This window comes from Orcinus orca, chromosome 10 (genome assembly GCF_937001465.1).
Source record: "Orcinus orca chromosome 10, mOrcOrc1.1, whole genome shotgun sequence".
Taxonomy (NCBI): Eukaryota; Metazoa; Chordata; class Mammalia; order Artiodactyla; family Delphinidae; genus Orcinus; species Orcinus orca.
In genome coordinates, this window is record NC_064568.1 from 103,378,242 (window position 1) to 103,390,422 (window position 12,181).

The 12,181-nt window shown below is 41.5% G+C and overlaps 1 long non-coding RNA gene across 1 annotated transcript in view; it reads left to right on the forward strand.

The window, feature by feature from the left end:
- LOC117197099 (uncharacterized) overlaps positions 1-12,181 on the forward strand; it is a 52,998-nt gene that overhangs the window by 4,467 nt on the left and 36,350 nt on the right. Inside the window, exons 2-3 of the long non-coding RNA XR_004477598.2 lie at positions 4,998-5,419; positions 9,796-9,894. This is a non-coding gene — a long non-coding RNA (uncharacterized LOC117197099). The remainder of the gene's footprint in view (positions 1-4,997; positions 5,420-9,795; positions 9,895-12,181) is intronic.

Consider the following 12,181-nt stretch of genomic DNA (forward strand, 5'->3'; position numbering starts at 1 on the left):
TCAGTAGTTGTGGCACGTGGGCTCAGTAGTTGTGGCTCACAGGCTCAGTAGTTGGGGCTCGTGGGCCCTAGAGCGCAGGCTCAGTAGTTGTGACGCACAGGCCCAGTTGCTCTGCGGCATGTGGGATCCTCCCGGACCAGGCCTTGAACCCGTGTCCCCTGCATTGGCAGGCGGATTCTTAACCACTGCACCACCAGGGAAGCCTGTTTGACCCTTTTGAATATGTTATTACTCTGCCTCCTGCCTTCCATTGTTTCTGCTGAGAAACCTGCTGTTAATCTCATTGAGGTTAACTTTTTTTGGGCCACACCGCATCTTAGTTCCCCAACCAGGGATCAAACCCGTGCCCCCTGCAATGGAAGCTTGGAGTCCTAACCACTGAACCACCAGGGAAGTCCCAGTGTCCCCTTTAAATGATGAATTGTTTTTCTCTTGCTGCTTTGAAGATTTTCTCCTTGTGTTTGGCTTTCAGCAATTTTACTGTGATGTGTTTATATGTGGATTTCTTTTGCGTTTATTCTACTTGGAGTTCTTTGTTCTATGGCTTTTCAATAAATTTGGGAAGCTTCCAGCCATTATTTCTTCAAATATTTTTCTGCTCCTTTTTCTTCTCTCTCTGGCAATCTCATTACATGTATGTTGGTGTGCTTTAGAGTGTCGCACAATCCTAAGGCTCTGTTCATTCTTTCAAAAATTCTTTTTTCTCTCTGTTTTCTGATTGCATAATTTCTATTGATCTATTGTCAAGTTTACTAATTTTGTTTTCTGCCAGTTCCAATCTACTGTTGAGCCCCTCTAATGAAGTTTTCATTTCAATTATTGTATTTTTCAACTCCGGAATTCCCACTTGTTTTTTAAAAATAATTTCTCTTTATTGATATTCTGTATTCGATGTGACATTGTCATCAGACCTTACTTCTTTAACCATGTTGCCTTTAGTTCTTTGAACATGTTTACAGTGGCAACTTTGAAAGCCGCTGGTAAGTCCAGCATCTAGTTACTCTCACAGGCGTTTTCTATTGCCTGCTTTTTTCCCATGGTGTGGGGTCATACTTTCCTGTTTCTTTGCATGCCTTGTAACCTTTTGCTGGAAGTTGGCATGTTTTAGCAACTCTGGTTACTGGTTTCCACCCTTCTCCAGTCTTCTTATTATTATATGCTTGTTCATTTGTTTAGTGACTCAGTTATTCTAGTGAAGTCTGTTCCTTCCTCCCCCCATGCTGTGTGAAGTCTCTGGTGTTGCTCCTGAGGGAGTGCAGCCTTGCGGATTCCTACAGTCGCTCTGGGATGACAGTGGTTTTGGAAAGGTTCCCTTTGCCTGTTTCTTATACCGGCCATACCCCGGTGTGTTAAGCTCCACTAGGTGCTGGCTGACTGCGGTATTGTTTTCAACATTACCCTGGGGCATAAATGGGTCCACAGACTAAACCAATCAAATTCAGGGACATTTAACAGGATACTTTCTAAGGTCACTGTCTGAGATTTGACTGAGATCTGACTCAAGGTGGGTTCCTACCACCAGTCTCTATCCCTGGTTCTCTGTTACAAACGGCTGGCCTACAGTTTAACCTCCGTATGCAATGATTCTACCAATCTCCTCTGGGTTGTCTTTCCCCACATCCTCCACTGTTCTGAGAGCATCGGGAAGCTCGAACTTCCTTTCCTCTGTTGCAGATGAAGCCAGTTCTTTTGGGAGGAGATGAGAGGCTGTCTGTTATACAGCCTCCTGTAGCCTCCTGGCGAAGTCTCTGATCCAGGACTCTGGAGCTGGGAGTGGGGCAGTGACACGCCTCTCTCTGAGTGACACTGTGTTAGGGGCTGGGCGCTCGGCGGAAGGGGACAACGGTAGCCACAGGTCCTCTCCTTCTCCCAGTGCCTCTGCCTTGGGACCATGGCAAAGGCAGTCAGGGCCCCAGTATTCTCAGTGGTGCCACACTTGAGGTGTAAAGCCTTCAGTCCACAAACGGGAGCTGGGCAGAAGAAAGTCCTCTCCTCTTGGCTGCGTCTCCTGGAACTTAGCCTGAGGAACAGAGACCTGGGGGCAGAATGAGAAAGGCTGACAGCTCCAGAAGATGGCCCTCTGCCTGGGAGCTGGGGGACAGGGAGCCCCGTGTTTTGGGTGACACCAGGCTGGGGTGGAGTTTCTGTCTCTCTGATTTGGGAGGGTGTGAAGGAGGGAGCAGGTGTTGGTTCAAATACCACAAACTCTCACTGATTTTACCAAATTATAGTAGATTTTCTTTTTTTTTTTTTTAAAGATGTTGGGGGTAGGAGTTTATTTATTTATTTTTGCTGTGTTGGGTCTTTGTTTCTGTGCGAGGGCTTTCTCTAGTTGCGGCGAGCGGGGGCCACTCTTCATCGCGGTGCGCAGGCTTCTCACTATCGCGGCCTCTCTTGTTGTGGAGCACAGGCTCCAGACACGCGGGCTCAGTAGTTGTGGCTCATGGGCCCAGTTGCTCCGCGGCATGTGGGATCCTCCCAGAACAGGGCTTGAACCCGTGTCCCCTGCATTAGCAGGCAGATTCTCAACCACAGCGCCACCAGGGAAGCCCCTAGTAGATTTTCTTGAATGAGTGTTTCTTCATTTGCTGCATGCCCTTAGGATAATTTCCAGAGACTATAAGTGATTGTTTTAAATACCTTTTATCAGGTTTGCTGGGGAGTGGGTTCGTGGAACTCCTGACACTGCAATGCCAGTTAAATGTCTAATTGTAGATGTGAAGTAGGCAGTGGATAGACAGGTCTGGAGTTCAAGGGTGAAAGTAGAGCCGGAGATAGACGTTCTGGAGACATGGCGTGTGCATGCATTTTAAGAATGAGATTGACCAAGCTCACTTAGGTTCTGGGCAAGAAGGTAGATGGAGAAGAGTGTAGGCAAGGTTTTAAATGCCATGCTTATTTAGGGTGATTGGCAGTAAGCGTTATCACTTAGGCGCCATTAGAGAAAAAACGTTAAGTTCACATAAAGAGTTAGGAGACATTTAACAATTTCCTTAACTGCTCTGCAGCTAAGTAATAGCGTGTGGCCTTGAGTGAGTTGTATAATCTCAGTTTCCTCGACTAAAATGAAGGAGTGGAGCTAGGTGATGACGAGAGCCTCATTGTACCTTCCAACTGCAGCCTATTATTCTTTAAAATTGGATAACTACACATTCTTGCTTTCTCAAATTCCAGGTACTTATATAAATTCCTGTACTCAGTGCTCGCAAGAGTTTGGTAAAATGGGCTTGCTTATACACTGCTGGCAGGAATGAATTTAGTAACGTGCTTCAAGATCCTTACAAATGTCAATGCCATTTGCCCCAGTAACTCCTCTTTCAGGGCTTCCCTGGTGGTCCAGTGGCTAAGACTCCGCGCTCCCAATGCAGGGGGCCCAGGTTCGATCCCTGGTCAGAGAATTAGATCCCACATGCCACAACTAAGAGTTCACATGCCGCAACTAAAAAAAAAAAAAAAAAAAAAAGATGCCACATGTTGCAGTTAAGACCCGGCATAGCCAAATAAATAAATAAATACCAGGCCAAAAAAATCTCCCTCAACTTTACATTTTGTTACAAAGTACTCTATCAGATGCGCTCCAGACTTTTTAATATTCACTGTAGGTCTTTGACTACAGTTTGACTGATCAAACTAGAATTTTGATGTATATGTCACTTCTCAGTGACTTCAGAACCTTTTTGAAGTTTAGGGAAAGATGATTTAATTTTTCAGATAAAATTACCTTCTAAGATCTAGGTAAGATCTGCCTAGAAGTCAAAACATTTTGTATTAAAAAATTTTTTTTTATGTTGCAGTTGCAAGCACAGCAATTTGTGCAGTAGCTCTCTGTATGCTATGTTCTTCAGTAAGTGAATGGATAAACAAACCGTTGTACATCAGTACAATAGAATACTATTCCAGGATAGTGAGAAATGAACTATCGTGCCACAAAAAGACATGGAGGGATCTTAAATGCACGTAGCTAAGTAAAAGAAGTCTGAAAAGGCTGAATAGTGTATGATTCCAGCTATATGACGTTCTGTAAAAGGCAAAACTATGGAGACAGTGGTTGCCAGGGGCCCAAGGGGAGGGAGAGATGAACAGGATGAACACAGAGGATTTTACGAGAGTGATACTATAATGGTGGATACGTGTCCTTGTACATTTGTCCGAACCCATAGAACACACAACACCAAAGTGAACCCTGAAGTAAACTGTGCACTTTAGTTAATAATGTATCAACATTGGTCCATTAATTGTAATGAACATAGCACACCTATTTAGGACATTAATAGTAGGGGAAACTGAGATGGGGAGAGAGGAGTATACGATAACATTCTGTACTCTCTGCTCCGTTGTATGTAAACCTAAAACTCTAATAAAGTCTAGTTCTTAAAAAGCTCAGCTGTCAATTTGTGAGGTACACCTCTGTATGTTTTGAGTGTGTGGGGGAGGTGTCTTTGTGTACGGGGTGGAGTCACAGATAACTAGATGTCATTTCAGCAACATTTTCCCCTCCACATTTACAATAGATTGGTTTTTTGTTTTTTTTTTTTGCAGTACGCGGGCCTCTCACTGTTGTGGCCTCTCCCGTCACGGAGCACAGGCTCCGGACGCGCAGGCTCAGCAGCCATGGCTCACGGGCCCAGCCGCTCTGCGGCATGTGGGATCTTCCCGGACCGGGGCACGAACCCGTGTCCCCTGCATCGGCAGGCGGACTCTCAACCGCTGCGCCACCAGGGAAGCCCTACAATAGATTGTTTTTAAAATTGTGTGCCTTGTAGTGAAAATTTAACACCCAACTGTATGTCAGTCATATCTCAATAAAACTGGGGAAAAAAAGGATTTAACACCAGCCTTTTAAAATGCCTTCTTATACGTTCTTTTCTCTTTTTTTTTTCTATTCATAGGTAGGTCTGTGTTGTTAAATTAATGAATCTGAATTTACATTCCAGTACGTTTCCTGTGATCCTGACATTTACCAGAGGAAAGCATTATGTCCAAATCCTTTTTCCTAGGATTCCTAGGGGAAGACTTTGAAGCTCAAGTTGCAAGCTTGGGAGAAATACTTTCCTTAGAGACGTTTGGGTACAAGCTTTGCCAGGTCACGAGCAACACAAAGGACGCCTCCGGAGCCACGTCTTAATTTCCTGTTGAATGATAGGTGCCAGTACGGTTTTGAACCGGAAATGAAAATCGACTCAGATGAAAACTTCAAGTTTTAGAATGCTGATTAGTCAGAAAACAAACAGAATCTGGAAACGATGCCTTTTCTGTTACCAAAGTACGTGCTCCCAGACCTAAATTCTGTGTCAGATCCTAACCCCGGGTGGTCACAGCGACAGTCTTCGTGGGCCCGTGAATCACACTGAAGAAGCTGGACAGTTCCTGCTAATGGGCCTTTCTCTCCTGTGGCTAATGTCCTCTGAGCTAAAATCAGGTAGGTAAGATAGAAAGACCCGGCCTGAGTGCTTTAGAGCTGTTGGCTTATGCTGAATTTCTACTATACAATCTCAGAACCTGGGGAGAATTCAGTGTCCAAAGTTGTTTCAAAATGAGAACTGATAAAAGTCAGAAAAGAAGGAAGAAATGACAATCGAGCTTACCTCTTAAAATGCTGTGATGAAAGAAGCCTTCTGTGTAGCCCGTTTTAGACCACAGTTGTACTAACTTATGTTGTAAATGTCAATAGAGACCTTTCGGATTTACACGTTTCTATTGTAACTGAGATCTAAGTAGAACTTAATGGGAAGACAATTTTCACAGTTTTTCACATGCTACGAAAAGTAATCATCAGCGCTTGATAGGGAAAAAGTTTTCTTGACACAAAGTGATTGGGGGAAACATAGGAATCAGTCATCACAGAAAGGAGTCAGTCATCAGTGTTTTTTAAATTGTCCATAGTGTTTGGCTTTCTGTGAAGCTGAATATGTTAGAAATCTCAGGAGACTTCTCGTTATGAAAACTTAAGTCTCTGAACAGTCATTTTTCTGGAAAGTTTAGAGCATTTCTTTTTGGCTGTTGCTGTTCTTATTCACTCAGATGAAATTCAGAAAATCGTATTTTGGATGTGAACAGTCACGGCGCCTGTGTTTCCTAGTGCAGCTGGTTACTATTAGCCCTTTGCAGCTTGCAAAATTTCAGGCAGTTTGATATAATTCAGTATAATCAAAGAGTGTTGGAATAGAAAATGGTTTTCTAGTATATGCATTATATTGTCTCCTCTTCATGTCTGTTTGAATATATGTCCATAATTTTGAAGAGTTAAAAACTTTTCTACGTATCTTGACAAGCCTGCAGTCTATTAGCCATGAGGGCACAGTGGTGAAGAATACAGTTTGGTGCCACTGCCTTGATGGGTACTAGGGTGCCAGCAGTTTTACCACCTTTGATTTTGTACCATCAGGACAGCATCGACACAGCCAAAAATGCAGACAGCATCTCAGTGTTGTTATGAAAGTAGTTTTGACATTGTAGACCCTATGAAAGGCATCTGGAAACCCACAATGATTTGTGGACCACACTTGGAGAACTGCGACGGTAGTTAGAAAAGTTAGTTAAATAGACAGAATAGGGAGGGATGACACCGTGCATTGGCTGACACTGCCAGGGGAGGGTTCCAGCCCCCGGAGGGCAGCGAAACTCATCACTGGTATCAGAGTCGCCAAGGAAAACACAGCGCGGTGTAGCGCTGGATGGACCAACACTTTTACTCGTGTAGAGAAGAGACAGAGGAAGATCAGCTCCAGTAAACAGTGTGTGTTGCTCTCCCACGGCCAGCAGTTCCCCACCCCAGCCGAGGCAGGACGAACGGCCTGCACGCATCTCTCTTGTGCTGCAGCAGAAGGACCCGGTCCCTCCCCGAGGAGTCTGAAATACTGAAAGTCTGCGGGTTATCCAGACACCCACTGGAGCGGAGCAAAGGAGCCCACAGTGAGCCTGAAACAGGGAAATACATCCCACACAAGGCCGTAAAAGACCAGGCTGTGTGGGCTCTTTCCCTTGGTGAGGAAGTATCCAGGGAGCGAGCGAGGTCGAAGGGCCGTGGGCAGGAGATTGCCTTTCCCGGCAATTACGTGTGATCTGTTCCCACTCCAGTCTTACCTACTGCTTCTCTTTATCTAACCTCATCCAGTTGCTTTCCTTCCTTTTTTTGGTCAAATTATTTTGCCTTCATGTGTTCTGTAATGTTTTCTCGTTGAAAATTATTATAAAATTTAATCGTGGGGTTCCCTGGTGGCACAGTGGTTGAGAGTCCGCCTGCCGATGCAGGGGACGTGGGTTCGTGCCCCGGTCCGGGAAGATCCCACATGCCGCGGAGCGGCTGGGCCCGTGAGCCATGGCCGCTGAGCCTGCGCGTCCGGAGCCTGTGCTCCGCAACGGGAGAGGCCACAACAGTGAGAGACCCGCGTACCGAAAAAAAAAAAAAATTTAATCGTATAGATGTTTGCTTTTAAAAATTAATAGTGGAGGAAATGAGGCCTCATTTAAAAATTATAACCAACTAGCAGTCAATCCAAAGTAGTAAGTAAGTGCTGGATAGCTACCTATTACAAGTGTCCTCAAGACTGAAGAAAGGATAAAATCGAAACTTCCGGGACTCATGCCATCTTCATATGTGGGGGACATGTCGTCGCTTCCAGTCACTGCCCCCTCCTCTTATTTTCTGCCTACTTAGAGCCTTTCGCCACTTTCACAAGCTATTTGGCATAAACAATGCTGAATCCTGCCTACTTTGGGTGCTTGTTAAACTGATGACCGACTTCCTGTTGTCGATAGGATTATCAATAGAGAATGTAAAAGGCAGAGACATCCGCTACAGAATTGGATTATTTCTCCACTATTTCTACATGGGGAGTATTCCTGTGTTTTTCTCATTCTTGAAAGAGACAACGGCTACTAGACTCGCCCTTTTCACTTCACTGGAGGGACGTTCTCACCTCTCTTGAGGGTACCTCTGGTGTACCCTGCTAGAAGGAAGTCACCTGTTTCCTCTGGTCAGTGGGCACTGCCTCAAGTTGTAAGTTCTAGGTAGTATTCTGGGGAGAATTTGAATTGCTTTGGATTAACTGTCCTAATGTGTAAGAATGGCTTGTAAACTCTGAAATGGTATACACTGGAGAGATGCCAGCGAGACGATTTCTAATTTTTGACTACACGTAAGTTCATTCATCTTGCCAGGGACGAAACTTACAGATGTCAGATTATAAATATTGATGCGACAAGAAACCATCTATAGACTATCTGAAACATTCTGCTGCCTTATTCATCTTATTTGGATAATGTGAGTGGTTTTCCTAAATACTCAAGTCATGTGAAAAGTACTTTGCAATCTGTAAGTGTATGTACAAATAATAGTTACTGGAAGGTAATAAAGTAAGAGGAAGACATGAGAACAAGGGTGAAACACTTGCAAGAAAGAGGAGGCTGCCTAACACACAGACATGAGGGTGATGTGACTATGCAAGGGGACTTTGATCTTCAAGACAGGATTTCCATCTTTCAGTGTTGCTCCCTTTTATAAACTGTAACTGGGTTCTTGTGCTTTTTTCATCCATACAGGACTTAGTTTTGATAGGATATATATGAATCTGTAAATATATAGGTACAGATTTATATTGTATCTGTACTAACTACAATTCATAGAGTTAAAATGAGTATTTCTGATTGGTCTTCATTATCATTTTGAAGATTACAGATCATCTAAATATACTATATATATTCCTGAGCTTTTTTTTTTTGACAGATAAAAATTTGCCTGAGATTCCCAAGCATCTCAATGCCCATACCCACAATTCCTACTCACATTTGTCCAATGAATGTGAAGAAAACAAAACAAAATAACGACAGCAACAAGATTGCATCAATATGCAAGTGACTTGCTGTTAATAGGTAAACTAGAAACCATGAAAAACTATAAAGTGAAAAATAAGTTATCTATGATCCTATCACCAAGAAATAGTCCCTATATTAACATTTTGATATTTCCTTCCAGTCCCTCTTTTTCTGGCTTTTTCCTTAAAAACCGTTTTTTGGGTTTTTTTAGATCTAAAGAGACACGTAGGTTGTTTTTAGTCAGTTAAGATTTAGGTAGAACCAGTGAAGGAGGGCAAAACTTAATGGATGAAATAAAAAAGCTTTAAAACTTTTTAATTAAAATATTCTGTATTACTATTTAAAAAACAGACCTTGAATTTAGACATAGAAGTACAGAACCACACTCCCCCCAACCGTATACTTTCTTGCCTTTTAATCAGTATATTTTATGAATATACCGACAACATCCTGAGGTGTATGAAAATACAGAAACTCAGACCCTGCTACAGTTGATCCTCTGTGTCTGCAGGTTCTGCATCCATGAAGATTCAACAATATTTGGGGGGAAAATTCCAGAATGTTCCAAAAAGCCATATTCTAATTTGCTGCACATTGGCAACTATTTACAAAGCCTTTACATTGTGTTAGGTATTATAAGTAATTTAGAGACGATTTAAAGTATACTGGAGGATGTGCATAGGTTATATGCAAATACCACGCCATTTTATATAAGTTACTTGAGCTTCCATGGATTTTGGTATCTGAGGGGGCCCTGGAACCAATCCCCTGCAGATACCAAGGGACGGTTATAATTATTTTTCACTTTATTGCTACTAACATATTTTAGAAGGTTTTGAAATACTATAATAGTTGTTTTTCAGGTATTCATAAACATATTTTACACAATAATATGTGTCTTTCACAGAAGCTTTCAGTTTACTTCTTGGTGTCCTCATAACATTCTTCAACCCTTTCTATATAATTTTTTGTTTGGATTAGCTCCTCTCTTTGGAAAACCTTGCAACAGAAGGAGGATGGACCCCACCCAGAAACTGGTTCTGATGTTGAGACGGATGACGCCACCATCACGCCAAGTGGGTATGGAAAAGCTTATTTACTGAAACTGTCTATAAAACAGAAAATCAGGGACATAGAAAATAGACTGGTGGTTGCCAAGGGGGAGGGGGTGGGGGAGGGTAGGAGTGGGAGTTTAGGATTAGCAGATGCAAACTGGTATATATAGAATGGATAAACAAGGTCCTACTGTATAGCACAAGCAACTATATTCAATATCCTGCGATAAACCATAATGGACAAGACTATGAGAAAGAATGTGTATATATATATATATATATATATATATATGCATAACTGAGTCACTTTGCTATACAGCAGTAATTAACACGACATTGTAACTATACTTCAGTAAAAAATAAATTAAAAAAAGTTTATTTACATAGTCAGATTTTCTGGGGCGAGCAAGCTGCTGGCTCCCAGCCTGGTTTGAAAGTGGCTCAAGAGAGCAGGGGGGGGCGACTGCCTTGGTTTGGCGTAGGGTCCCCACGACCCAGCCTGGGCTTGTGTGGTTTGAACTTGCACCAAAGTAGGAGCCTTCGATGCTCTCATCAGCTTGCTCAGATGTGGGGCACAGGGGAGGGATATGGGAGGGGGGCTTGGACACTGTCTGTAGTCAAACATGGAAATTGGAATCAGACTGTGTATGCCAAATCTACCTTCCTGACCATTTGTGTAAATAGTTTTGAGGAATCTATTTTCTGTAGCATAGTTTAGGAGAATGATAACAATGTAATAGTGATGGTAGCTGACATGTATACTTACTGTGTGCCAGACACTGTAATCACTGCTTTACACATATTAGTTCATTTAATCTTATAATCAGTCTATGCAGTAGGCAATAGTATCTTCATTCTACAGATGAAAAATCTGCAAACAGAGAGGTTAGGTAATTTTCCTAAGCTCACATAGCTAGTGAGTGGCAGAGACGGGATTTGAAAACAAGTAAAGACAAATTACCTTTAATTCTTTTTTCTTTCTGATTGTTTGCACTGGCCTCCAATATTCCATGTTAATTAAAAAGATTTTAAGAATAATGAACTTTGAATCACTTCCAATTTGTCTGTGTGAATTCGAGCAAATTTTGGGTCCTGGGAAATGCTCTTCCAAGGGAACATGTATTTCTGCTTCTTTAATTTAAAAACTTAGCAACATACCATTCCTACTGAATGATCCCGCACAGTTATAATTTTGTCCCTTTTTCATTGTGTTAGGATATTATATACATCTCTCTATTTTTTTAATAGAGTTAGATTTCAGGAAACATGAAAGAGGGAATACAACTGTCCACATCTTTAATTAATTTGTACTGTCCTTGAGTTGGTAATTTATGGAGGAAAAAACTGGTACAGACTTTTATCTTCTTAGTGATGTGACTTTTTCTCACTAATCTCCTTAACGATTTTTTTTCTGCTCTTTTAAATGTTTAGCTAATTGCTATCTAAATATCACTCGTGGGAAGTTTGTTACTTTTAGCTCTGTGACTTAAGATATAATATTTGGTTAGAAAGGTGGTTGATAATAGTTTTTAGGTAAATACATATCTAGTAGAGACTTTTAAAATAATAATTTAACTTTTCTAAACTTTGTATAAAAATAAATCTAATCATGAAGTGCTTTGAGAACTTAAAAAGCATTACTGAATACAGCTGACTGCTTTTAGGAGAGCATCTTATTTTAACTGTTCAGGCTACTTTGAGACATTTGTTATTTCAATGCCCTTCTAAAGTCAATATTAACTATATGCGACTAATTGCATTTTTCTTGAAATCTGTTATAAAACAATTTCTTGCATAGGAAATGTACTTTCAGTAAAGGGAACAGTTTTTTTCTTTGATGTTTTGTTTTAGACATTGAGTGGTTTTAGCTTGTCCGGGGGATTTTTTTCATTATGGTGTGAGATAAGAGTCAAGAGTCCTTTTTTTTTTTTTTAAAGTCTATCACATGGATTTCCAGTTGTTCCAACACCATTAAGTTACCTTTGTCTTTGTGCTGAGAAATCAAATGGCCGTACATGCATGGGTATAGTTTTGAACTGCCTGTTCTTTTCCATCGGTCAACATTTCTATTCCTACACCAATTCTGCACTGCCTTAATTACTGTATCTTTGCAGCAAGTTTTGACATTAGGTGGTATAAGATGTCCAACTTTGTTATTTTTCAAAATTGCTTGGCTATTCTAGGTCCTTTCCGTTTCCACTCCCACATAAATTTTAGAATCTGTCAATTTTTACTTGTCTGAGAAACTGTTTACTTCTCCTTCCCTTTTTTAAAAGAGTTTTTAAAAATTGTGGTAAAATATACATACCTTT